An 11,544-nucleotide genomic window follows, 5' to 3' on the forward strand; every position below is an offset into this window, starting at 1 on the left:
CAGCCCCGCTCGGCGCTCGATTGCCGCGCCTGGCATTACCGAGCACCGAGCTGCCGATGCAACGAGCGGGAAGGAGGGGTCGCGCTCCTCCAATCAGAGAGCGCCTCGCGCCGTCGGAGGCCCGCGCTCCGCCAATCAGGGAGGGTCTCGAGCTCGTGGTAGGCGTGGCCTTGGCGCCGTTAAGATGGCGGCGGGTGAGCGCCCTTTCCGCCAGGCCTGGCCGGGCCTCGGCCGCTGCTTTGTCTCAGCGAAACTTAATTTGTCCTCGTTTATTTTGGGGGATTTTTACCCCTTTTTTAGCGGGGCTCGGAGAGCTCCCCGTGGTCGGATGGGCCGGGAGGAGGAGCCGGGGGCGGGGCGGGCTTGGCCCCGCCTTGGGGCGGTGCCGTTGAGGCGCCGGTTGGACGGTGCCCGCTGAGGGGCGGGCGGGTCCGTGACGGAGAGAGGCGAGGGTGGTGTTACCTTCAATGCCTTCGGTGAATGGAGGGTGGGGCTTTAGCGCCTGATGAGGTTTTAACCTGAGCAGGGAAAGGTTCCAGGGTGACCCAGCTGCAGGTTTTTAGTGCCTAAACGGGTTCCAAGAGTGCTGGAAAGGGATGTGGGACAAGGTCCTGGAGAGATGGGACAAGGGGGAATGGCTTCCCACTGCCACGGGGAGATGGGATTTTGGGAAAAAATTCCTCTCTGTGAGAGTGGTGAGGCCCTGGAATGGGATTCCCAGAGAATTTGTGGCTGCCCCATCTCTGGAAGTGTCCAAGACCAGGTTGGAGAAACCTGGGACAGTGGAAGATGTCCCTGCCCTGGTGTGGGTGGCACTGGATAAGCTTTATGTCCCTTCCAACCCAAACCATTTGGGGATTCCATGGTAGGAGCTGAATTAGACTACCACACTCCATGGGACTTAATCCAGATGTGTTCTTGTGCTGGTTTTGTGCACACACATCTGATTCCTGAGATATTTTTTCCCTACAGCACAATTTTGAAAGTGTCCATTTTCATTATTTAGGCATAATGACATGAGGAAGCAGCAGAATTGCCCAGGTTTCATTCCTGGAGTGTGTAACCCTCCCTTTTTAAAAACAGTAGCCAAGACAAAAGACATTCCTTTACATCCTTGCTCAAAGAGGACAGGAAATACCTTTCCTTAGTCTAAATTCCCCTGCTGGGTGAGAGTCAAGTGCAGGGCTTTCAGGTCCAAAGATTCCTTTTGGGATGAATCCTCACTCTGAGGGGAAACAGGGTTTGTTTGTGAATACTTTGGAACTATTGAATTTCACAAGAAGGTTCTTTATCTGATGATCTTGGATTATAATGAGGATTCTGTGTGAGTGTCTCAGTGACTAATTCCCTGACAGGGTTCCTCTTCCTTTGCTCAGCTTTTCCCAACCCAAAAAAAGATTATTTTAAAATGTGTTTATTTATCTCTAAAAGGGCCAGAGGTGGAGGATTTGTAGGTTTTATTTAATGCCTCAAACGTGTTTTGCAGTTTAAAGCTGTAATTTGGGATTCCTGGGGTCTGCTGTGAGGGCCTGGCAGCAGTTTGGGACCAGAGTGCACAGCCTGAGGGGGTTTCCTATCACTGGGATTTCTACTGGTGCTGCTTGAGGGAACACTGGGGTGAAGGATTGGTTGGGACCTAAGACAGTCAAGAACGGAGATCAAATGGTGGTGGTCTTCCCTTCCCTGTTAAATTCCAGCATTCTGGGGATAATGCTGAGTTCCTTTCACTGAGGATGTCACTTTTGCTGGCAGGTTGGAGCTGACTCCTGCAGGTTCCTCCTCTGGAAGGGCCACCAGATCAAAGGCCACCAGCAGCAGATGAGCCTCTAGAGCTGGAAGCAGAGCTCCAGGAAGCCATGGGAGACAGTTCCCCTCCTTCCCCTGGGTTCTGTCAGGGATTCAGGCAGAACCCAGTCCCCAGGGCCAAGAGGCTGTCAGATCCCACGGTGCAGGTGCAGACCCTGCAGTCAGCTAAGAAAGCCTGCATGCTGAGCCGTGGCTGCAGCACTCCAGATCCAGCAGGGAATCCTCTGTTCCCTTCCCCAGGCTCTGGCTGCTCCCTTTTTCCAGATAAGAGTGGCCAGGATGAGCTTGGTACCAGTTTTTCTGTGTCCAGATACGACGACGTGGCCATTTCCCTGGACATCAGCAGGTGCTTCGATGACAGTGAGCTGGATGACTCCCTGCTGGAGCTGTCAGGCAGCGAGAAAGGGAATTCTCCCTTTGATTACACTGAGGAAGAGATCCAGGAAATCCTGGCAGATGATTCCATGGAAGCTGAGAAGCAGCAGCACCTCACTGGTGAAAGCCACATGAACCAAAGTGCGAGCGGGGAGAGCGACAAGGCCAAGAGCAGTGGCTGCACCATGGGGACATCTGTCAGTGAGGCGGCCTCAGAGGTCACAGAGGAGCCAAAGGGACCCCAGGGGCATCCCTCAGGCAGCTCTGTGTGTAATCTTGGCTTTTTGACTGCTCTGGATGGGGCCCAGCTGCAGCAGGAGCTGGACCTTGACCTACAGGAGCTGTTGAACCTAAGCCCGTTCGCTGCCGCCTGCTCCGATGAGGCTCTGGAGGAAAATAACCTGGAAAGAGAAACTTTGGATGCAATGATAGATGATTGCTTGGGATATTCCACAGCTGCTGGGAGGTGCATTCCTGAAAAGTCCTCAGAAGGGGTGCTGCCTGAAGGTCAGGAAAGCCTGGATCAGGATTGCCCAGGAAGATCCGTGCCCTCATCCGACCTTCCCCGTGGCCAGAGCACAGGGGATGAGAATCCAGCATCTGTGTTACCACCAAAAAAAGAACTTCCCAAAGCAGTAACGAGCTGTTCCTCAAGGAAATCAGGATCTCCAGAGGATGCTGAAGGGGAATCCACAGGAGCTGAGCAGCCACCGGGCAGCACTAAAGTAAATTCACATCTTCATTCTTATAATTTGAATGTTTTTAATCCCATCCCTTTGGATTTGTTCATGTGCACGTAAGTGCTGTGTTTATACAGGGGAGGTTTTTCAAGTGGGTTTTTATATAACTCTATAGGCAAAACTTACATGGAAAAGTTTTATTGCACATTAATCCCCTTTTTCCTTCCCTTTTCAGCTAAGTGACACAGCTGTAGGCCAGACTGGTCAGGAAGAGCCACCCAGAGGGAAGAAAAGTGGCAAAGTAATTCTTGTGCCACAGAAGGAGGAAGAAAGGTAATTCCTTAGGAAATCTGCACTTTGGAAACCACCCCAGCTGTTTCCTCCATCACTTTGTTGGCTGTGTGTTCCTGGGTTTATTTCTATTTTAAAATTAAGCTGCGCTGAAACAGCGGGGAAACAATAAATATTTCGCCCTGATCCTAGAAGAAGGGGGAAGAATATCAGGAAATGGGAAAGGAGGTGTGTCAGTGGTGTGCAGGGCCGTGGTGTGCAGGCAGGAGAGGGGATGTTTGTGCCGCTCTGGCTGCTCCTCCCGGAGCTGTTCCCTGCAGGTGGCAGCAGCAGAGCGGCTCGGGATGTTGCTCCTGCTCTTCCCCGCTCCTGGTGGTGGCACATCGGGGCTTTTCTGGGATGCTGTGGTGTGAAAAAGCTGCTTTTGAGAGCTCCCTGCGGGGTTCGCGTTGTGGTCAGCAGGGCAGTGACCGGCTGCATGTTTTATCTTTGCAGCTTTACTCAAATAAATACTTTAATTTTTTTTCAATCTCAGAACAATTCTACAAGAATATAATGTCTGCCACAGTTCTGCCGGGCTCTTTGCCCTCTCTGTCAACTATAACCTAATTTAACAAATAACCTAAAAAAAAATTAACACAATTTATTTTTTTCAAGGCCAAAACAACGGACCTGCATTTCAGAAGCACAGCCTGAGCAAAAGAGACGTTTCTCTCCAGGCTGTGCCAATCCAAGTGAGGAAAAGTGTGGCTATTACCTCAGGTAACCCCCAGGTGGGATGGGATGAGGCTGGTGGGGAGGGAAAATTGATCTTCTGGCTGGCTGGACTTGAATTCTTTGTTTGGAGTGTGTTAGTTTTCAGAGGGGAATAAAAAGTGCCTGGGACACTTTTGTGCACTGCCATGCACAAAATTCCTGCACAGGAATCAGCCTGGCTCCAGGGCTGGCCCAGAGGAGTTTCAGAGATATCTGGGAAATACTGTGAAGGGGTTTGGTGTGGAAAATCAGGGATGCTCCCAAAGCAGGTTTGTATTTTTATTATTCCCTGGGAAAAGCAGAGCTGAGCTCTGGCTTGTTCTGTTGGGGATTAACTTGGTCTTGTGAGTTCACAACTATCCCAGAATCATCAAAATTGGAAAAGACCTCCAAGAACATCATGTTCCTACCTGACCACCAGCCCAGAGCACTGAGTGCCACTTCCAGTCCTTCCTTGGACACCTCCAGGACTCCACCACCTCCCTGAAACCTGTGAACTCACACGGGGGGAATCTTGAGCTCAAGTGCTGAGATTTGGGATCACAGTGGGGAATCTTGAGCTCAAGTGTTGAAGGTTTGAGTTTATTTTTGACACTTTCTCTGTGTTGCCTCAGTGGTGTCATCCAAGAGCCACTGACTGCGGGGGTTTGGAAAGGAAAGTGTTGCAAAGAACAGGTTTGGATTTCAGCTCATGGGTGGCAGCTGATGGGTAGGACTGGGATGTTCTGAGAGGCAAAATATTCTGGTAGCTTCCAGCTACGGCTCCCTGTGGTTATTTTGAGTGTTCATGGGTGCAATAATTGCCATTTCTTGCGAGGCACAAGAAGCTGACAGTTGTGTGTGTGGAGCCTGCACTTAGGCAGGCAGCAGGAACAGCTGCATCGCCACAGGGCTGCTTCAGAGGATGAATCCAGCATAAGTAATGCAGAGGGGATGAGGCAGGGAAAGCTAAAATGGCCTTGTTTTCTCTTGCTTTCAAATTAAAAATGCAAGACGTATGTCGTGAGTCACAAAAAATCAGGCAGGAGCTCTAAAGGAGCCAGGCTGAGGAGTGAAATGGAGCTCTCTTCTGCTGGGGAAGAACATTGTCTGCGATGCACACAATTTGATTTTCTTATTAGTGCAAAGCTTTCTTATTCCAAATAGCTGTAGGCTTGGAATTCAGGCCGACAGACAGCGTGGGCTGTGCCAGTTGTCCCAGGTGAGAAGTTCCTGGGTGGGCTGGCAGTGGCACTGTGCTGTCCCCCTGCACCTGGAGCTGCAGCACTGTCCTGGCTGTGTCATTTGCATAGGAAATGCTGAGTGATCCCAAGGAATTCATGAAGGAAAATCAGCAGATTTAGAGCCAGCAAGGGAATTCCTTCTGGGAAGGAACTAATATATTGCTGCTACAAATCTTCAGCTCTGTTTTGAGTTGCAAATCTCCTGGCATTTGTCTCAGGGTAATGTTTGCTTTGCTATCCCATCTTTTACATAATCTGTCTGTTCTTCCTTGGATCCTGGCTCTTGCTGCTGTGCTGTCTGAGGGAATTCCAGGCTGGCTACAGGAGAGATTTTGTCTTTTCCCTTATCTGCATGATAGCTTGCACTTGCAGGAAATACAACTTTCATATATTTAAATGTAACTTCCATATATAAAAAATCCATTTTGCATATATATATATCTTTTTTTTTAATCTGCATATATCTCATATATATTCTTATATTGGGTGATTGATATTCTTATACTGGGTGATTGAGTGCTAAAAGTCACACTGACTAGTTGGAAAAAAAAAATAATTTTTTATTCAGAATAAACTTCCCACATCGAGCCATCTCCAGTGTGTTGGGAGACAACTCCATGGCTTGACTTGTGCTTCCTCTCATTCTGCTTTCTAGATGCTGTTAAATCCTAATATATTCATTTATTTGCAGCTTCCCCAAAGAATTTAAATGCTGCTGAGGCTGTGCTGGAGCAGATGTAAAAATGAACTGTGATTTGAGCATCTGCTTGGCAATGGGGCGGGGCTGATAATTGACCACACAAGATTTCTGCCAGCTCACCATTTGTCAGTGTTTGCACTTTGTTATTGCCCTTTATCCAGCAGTAAATGGAATTATTTCCTTCCTGATGAGATCCTCCTTGGCAATTCTGGGGCTGGATCAGCTACACAAATAATGAGGCTCCTAAAACTGTGTCATTTGGAGCAGAATCACAGAATGGGTCGAGTTGGAAAGGACCTTAAAGATCGTCCTGTTCCACCCCCTGCCATGAGCAGGGAACTTTCCACTGCTCCAGGCACCTCTGGGAAGCTGAGCTGGCTCCTGTCTGACCTCCATCCATTTTCTTTTTCCCCAGCCAGGAGCTCTCCTTGAGGCTTGGTGTGCTTGCTAGAGGTTTTTGGTGCTTTTAAAAATTCTATCAGACTTCTCACAACCTGGCAGAAACCTGATAAATTATTTCCTTGGATCTCCCTGGAATCAAAAGGAGAGGAGGAGGAAATACCTTATAAAGAGGCACAAACCATCTGGTTTTACTGTAATAACAAAGATCAATATCTTAAAAAAAAACCAGACAGTGTGTTTAAGGTGATGGAAAGGGAGAGCAGTGTCAGGGAACAGATGGAGAAACAAATCTGTGAAATACAAATGAACTCTTTGCTAGCAGACTCTGCCTTGAAAGACTCTGGTCTCTTGATTGATGCTGAGCTGGCTGAAGGGAAAAAAAACCTTAAACTTGAAGCAGTTTTTACCTGCCCAAATTAATTTTGCTTGGATGGAGAGTGGGCAGGGAAAGTGCAGGGCTGGGGCTGTGCTGGCATAAAGGAAGAATTCCATTCAGTGGATGAGTTCAGTAGGGAGATTTCACTTCAAAGCAGATGAAATTCACCTCCAAACCTTAAATTTCGAGAGATATGGGATGGGGTAGGAATTGATAAAATGGATTTCTAAGTTTATGGTCTGGGGAGTGAGAAGTTACCCGAGTTCAGTCCAGAGGCTTCTCTAGTGGCAGAGGTGAAATAATCAGAGCTCCTGCTTTCTAATGGAGTGGAATTTGCCTGAAAATCTCATCCCAAATCTGTTGCTGGGTCTCCACTGTTGTGGAAGGAAACGAGGATGTGCCCAAGGAGAAGAACTTCAAAGTTTTTAAGCACTGTTCCGAGGCAGCTGAGTTTATCCAGCCCCCTTTCCTCAGAAGGAGCCCTGGGGTGGATGATGAGGCACTGGGATAAGTCCATCCAAATATTTATTTGGATTAATCTGCCCCTGGGACTTCCCCAGTTGGAGAGGAGCTCCAATCTTTTCCTAGAGTGCGTAAGGGTGAATTTTTCCAAGTCCTTGCCTCTCCTCAGGGGTGAAAAGTGCACCCCTGGCAGTAGGAAATGTTCCATCTCTTTTTATCACCTGTTTCACCTCTGACTCAGAAGGCCAAGGGAGGGAACTGAAATGTAAGAAGGCTCTAAATCTGTAAAAAAAAAATCCTGATTTCTTCTACACTCACTACAGACAAGTGGGAACTGCTGTGTACAGTAAGAGCTTGCCTTGGAGAACCTCCCTTCCTTGTGAAAAAAACGCTGATTTATCCAGAAAAAACTTCTAAAATCCCTTCTAGAAGTATCAATTTGTGGCAAGAATTTGTTCCTTCGGGTAAATAGGAGCTGATCCTGCAGTTTCTGAAGGGATTGCTGGGGAGACGCCGTGTTCCCTGGGAAGGAGCTGTGATTCACATCCATCACATGACTGCAGCATGGAAAAACCTTGGAATTTGGACTGGGTAAGGTATCTTCTGTGCTGAGAGCTCCTGGGAAGGGCAAAATTCCAGGAATTGGCCTTTCCCTGAGCTCTGAGTGCAATCCAGACCAAACAGCTTTGGCTGGAATCCTTCAGGACACTGCCTGTTCTTGCTGAGCAGTGAAAATAAAACTCTCTGTGCTGTGACAGAGGTGACAACCCAATGCCAGGCAGATGTTCCTGCTCCAGACCAGATGTTTGCACTGTGCTTTTACAGGAGTGACCTCCATGGTTGGATTTTGCTTTGAAAACCAGAGGGTTTTGCAGTTTAAAAATGTGATTTCCTGAGTTAGGCTCATCCCTGTGTATAAAAAAGATCAAAATAAGGCAGAAAAGTTTTGAGTTTTTTTTTTTTTCAAAACACATATGGAACAAAGCCTTGTAGCACTCTGAGGCCTGCAGATAACCAAGCCCCTTGAAGCAGTTTGGCTTTTAATCTTGTTTTTCTGAGGCTGCCTAAAGTTTGTGGGGTTTTGTCTTGCTATTTCAGAACGTGCAAATGAGAGGATTTGAAGTGGGTGCGGCACTTTGTGAGGAAAATTTCCTTTTTGTTTGAAGTTGAACCTTCAGCCTTTGTGGTGGGCCAGGGAGAAGGAGCTTTGCAAAGAAGGGTATGAAGCACCAGGCAGAATTCCTGAAAGGGACTTTGATGTTCTCCCTTCTCAAGGTGCCTTCTTAGGATGTGGTTTCACTTTGAAAACCTACCGAGAAAATCAGGAGCACCAAGGAAATGGAGATTTGTTTTCAGACATGCTGTTGTTCCAGCCTCCTCCAATGCTCCTTTCATATTTATTTTAACTTTTTGACCGACTTTTTTTTTGCACAAATTCCCCAAATTCTAATTTATACTCACAGTGGGTGAGCAAGAATTTGGCCAAACACCACAATTTCCAGAAAATTCCTGAAAATTTTCAGTGCAACCCCATTGGATTTTGCTACTGAGGGGCTGTGCTGGTTCTTGTTCTGCATTTAGAGGTATTAATTGGTCTGCTTTTCAGTGGTTTGATTTATAACTTCTTCTGCAAAAGCATTTAATGAGATTTGCACTTGATTTTATAAATATTTTGCAGCTTTTAGATGTAATTTTCTTCTTTCCTGTGCTACTGAGAAACTCCAAGTGAATTGGAGGTGGAAAGGCTGATCTTCCCAGGAGTGCCAGCAGGGCCTTGTGACTCCTTTAGGTATTTATAGGTGGAATTTTGGAGAGCAAATTAAGTTTATTCAGGCAGCAAATCATCTAATATTTTTATAATCACAATCTGGTTATTTTTGGAAATGCTTTTGGTTCGTGTGATCTTAAATCAAAATTTTGGCTCAGTACTGATGTTTTTTGACATTGTGCTTGATAGATTTTATTCTGTGGCACAAGAAAACAGGAATTAATTCATCCAAAGGATCAGCAGTGAAGATTGGAGCAGAGCCTGACTGCACAAACTCCCAGATATCCCAGAATCCAGGCAGGAAGGAGCCCATGGACAGAACTTTTGGGGCTGAGGCATGGCCAGTGGCAGAGCTTTGTGATGTGTCAGGTCCTTGGTGCCACCAGAGCCTCTCAGGTGGCTTTTACCTCTGTAATTTTCATTTACAGAGAGCTTTGCATTGAGGGAGAAGGAGAAATCCCTTGGAAGCACGTGAGAGTTGTCAGCTCTCATGGCTTTTAAAGCAGTGAACCACACCAATTAATTTCTTTGAAAAAGGAATCATTTACCTGTGGTTTGGGGATAATTTCACCTGATATCCATGGAATGCCGGGATGGTTTGGGTTGGAAGGGACATAAAGATCATCTCAGTCAGGGAAGGGACACTTTCCACTGTCCCAGGTTGTTCCAATCCCTGTTCAACCCAGCCTTGGACTCTTCCAGGGATGGAAATTCTCAGCAGGCAGCTCCTGACAGTGCCAGGGAGGTGCTGATGATGTCTCCAGGGTGGAGCAGCGAGGGCAGGAGGAGGTTTGTGTTCTTTAGGAGTGTAAAACTCTGCCATGAAGCAGCTCTGCCCTTTGGGAAGGATTTAGGCTTCTAAATTTGCAGCTTTAGTGCTGCAATTTTCCTTCTTTGATATTACAAATGATTCACATCTGAATGGTGGAGAGAGGAGGAAGGAATTGTGGATTAATCCTTCATGGAAGGACAGAGTGGTTTTTTGTGTGTTTGCTGTTAGAGAATAGCCAAGGGGCCTGCTGATGATTTTTGCTGTAGTAGAACCCAGTGATATCAATAAAAACTGGAATAAAACTGGCTTTGTGCAAGCCCAGCGTGAGCTCTGATGAAATGCCTCATAATTAAAAATTTAATAGTGTTCATCAATGTATTGCAGCCAGCCAACAGCAGCTGGAAAACAATGAGACTGAAATGAAATCACTGTGTGGGTTGCTTTTTTTTTTTTTTTCTGCCTTCCTCTCAAAAACTAACCAGCTCTTCCTTTTAAGGAGCAATAAATTATATTCTGAAATGGGAAATAGTGGAAGCTGATAATATTCTCCCTTTAGTTTGGGAGGATATTTAGGTGCAGAACAGGTCTGGATGGTCTAAATAGGTTTTATTTAGCAGTTGGTGGCATTAAAGGTGGAGGTTTTATGAGTTCAAAAGGACAAGGATGCTGCAAAGTTTCAAATGGCATCGTGGGACTCTGTCATTGTTACCACTCAATGCTTCTGCATCCAGCATGTCCAGATTCCAAGGAAAAAGAGTTTTGTTGTTTTTCTTTCTTTCTTTCTTTTTTTTTTTTTCCTGGCTGCCAGCTTTGCTGCCTCCATCTGGGAATCTGAAATTCAAGCTGTGCCTTCCCCGGCTTTGTCACTAATAATGAAGATTCTTCATTTGGAACTTACTTAACCAAAATTGAGGCTGAAGGAGAATCCAGCTCCTTTTTCCTCGAGACGTGTGGGCTGCAGCACCACCAAGGGGGAGCAGCGTCATTTTAATGCCTGAGGTCACCAGACAATTCAATAGACACCAGATTTGTGGAGGAAACAGAAGATATTTTAGCATAACAAGCGCGTTGATCAGGCAGCTTTTAAACAAACGCTGGAAAAGCTGATTGAATTTGGTCAGCTCCGCTTTCAGACGAGGCGGTAATAGCTCATTACGCATCGTTAGGAAGTTTTTTTTATTATTTTTAATTTATTTTTTTTTCTGTAAATCTGGGGGAAATTACATTTGGTGGAACATATGGTGTCATGTTCAGCTCTCTCCTCGGGAAGCACAGGCCTCGAAGAGGTGCCGTGTTCTGCTGGGGAAAAATGGATGTGCAGCTGTGACATTGGCTTTGGAGCGATGTCACCTTTCGCTTTTCTGGCAAACACTTCCATCAGCAGCCTGCTCCTCTCCCTTGGCATCTCCACGACCAGCTGAGATTGTGCTAACACTTCTCCTCCGTGTAGGTGTTTCCTCCTCGGTTTCTATTGAATCCAAATTCCTCGTGTTCCCGTTTTTTTTTTTTTTTTTTTTTTTTTTTTGTTTTTTTTTTTTCCTCCTCGGTGCCTGGTGGTCCGGGGGAGGGGGGTGACAAGTGGCTGGGGCTGTGTTGTGAGTTGGAAGGACACGCTGTGCAGGATTGTTTGCTCCACACTTCCTCCCGCGGCTCTTCTTTGCTAAACTCGTGGAGGAGGAATCTATTGGCTAAATTGTACTTGTAGGCATAATATTACAGTGCTGGGAAGGAGGGAGGAGAGCTGTGCTTAACTCGAAACACGCCATGGGTGTGCTGGCAAAGGGTTTTGTTTGCAGCTCTCTTGCTCCTATTGTGCCCCGAATCTCTGCTCACTTGGTTCTTGGAAATCACCGGAATTCGTCCCCAGCCAGCTGGGAGGGCTTTGCTTTTTCAAGGATCAGCAGGGAATGAGCTTCTCTGGGATCCCGGCACA

This window comes from Cinclus cinclus, chromosome 26 (genome assembly GCF_963662255.1).
Source record: "Cinclus cinclus chromosome 26, bCinCin1.1, whole genome shotgun sequence".
In the NCBI taxonomy this organism is placed as follows: domain Eukaryota; kingdom Metazoa; phylum Chordata; class Aves; order Passeriformes; family Cinclidae; genus Cinclus; species Cinclus cinclus.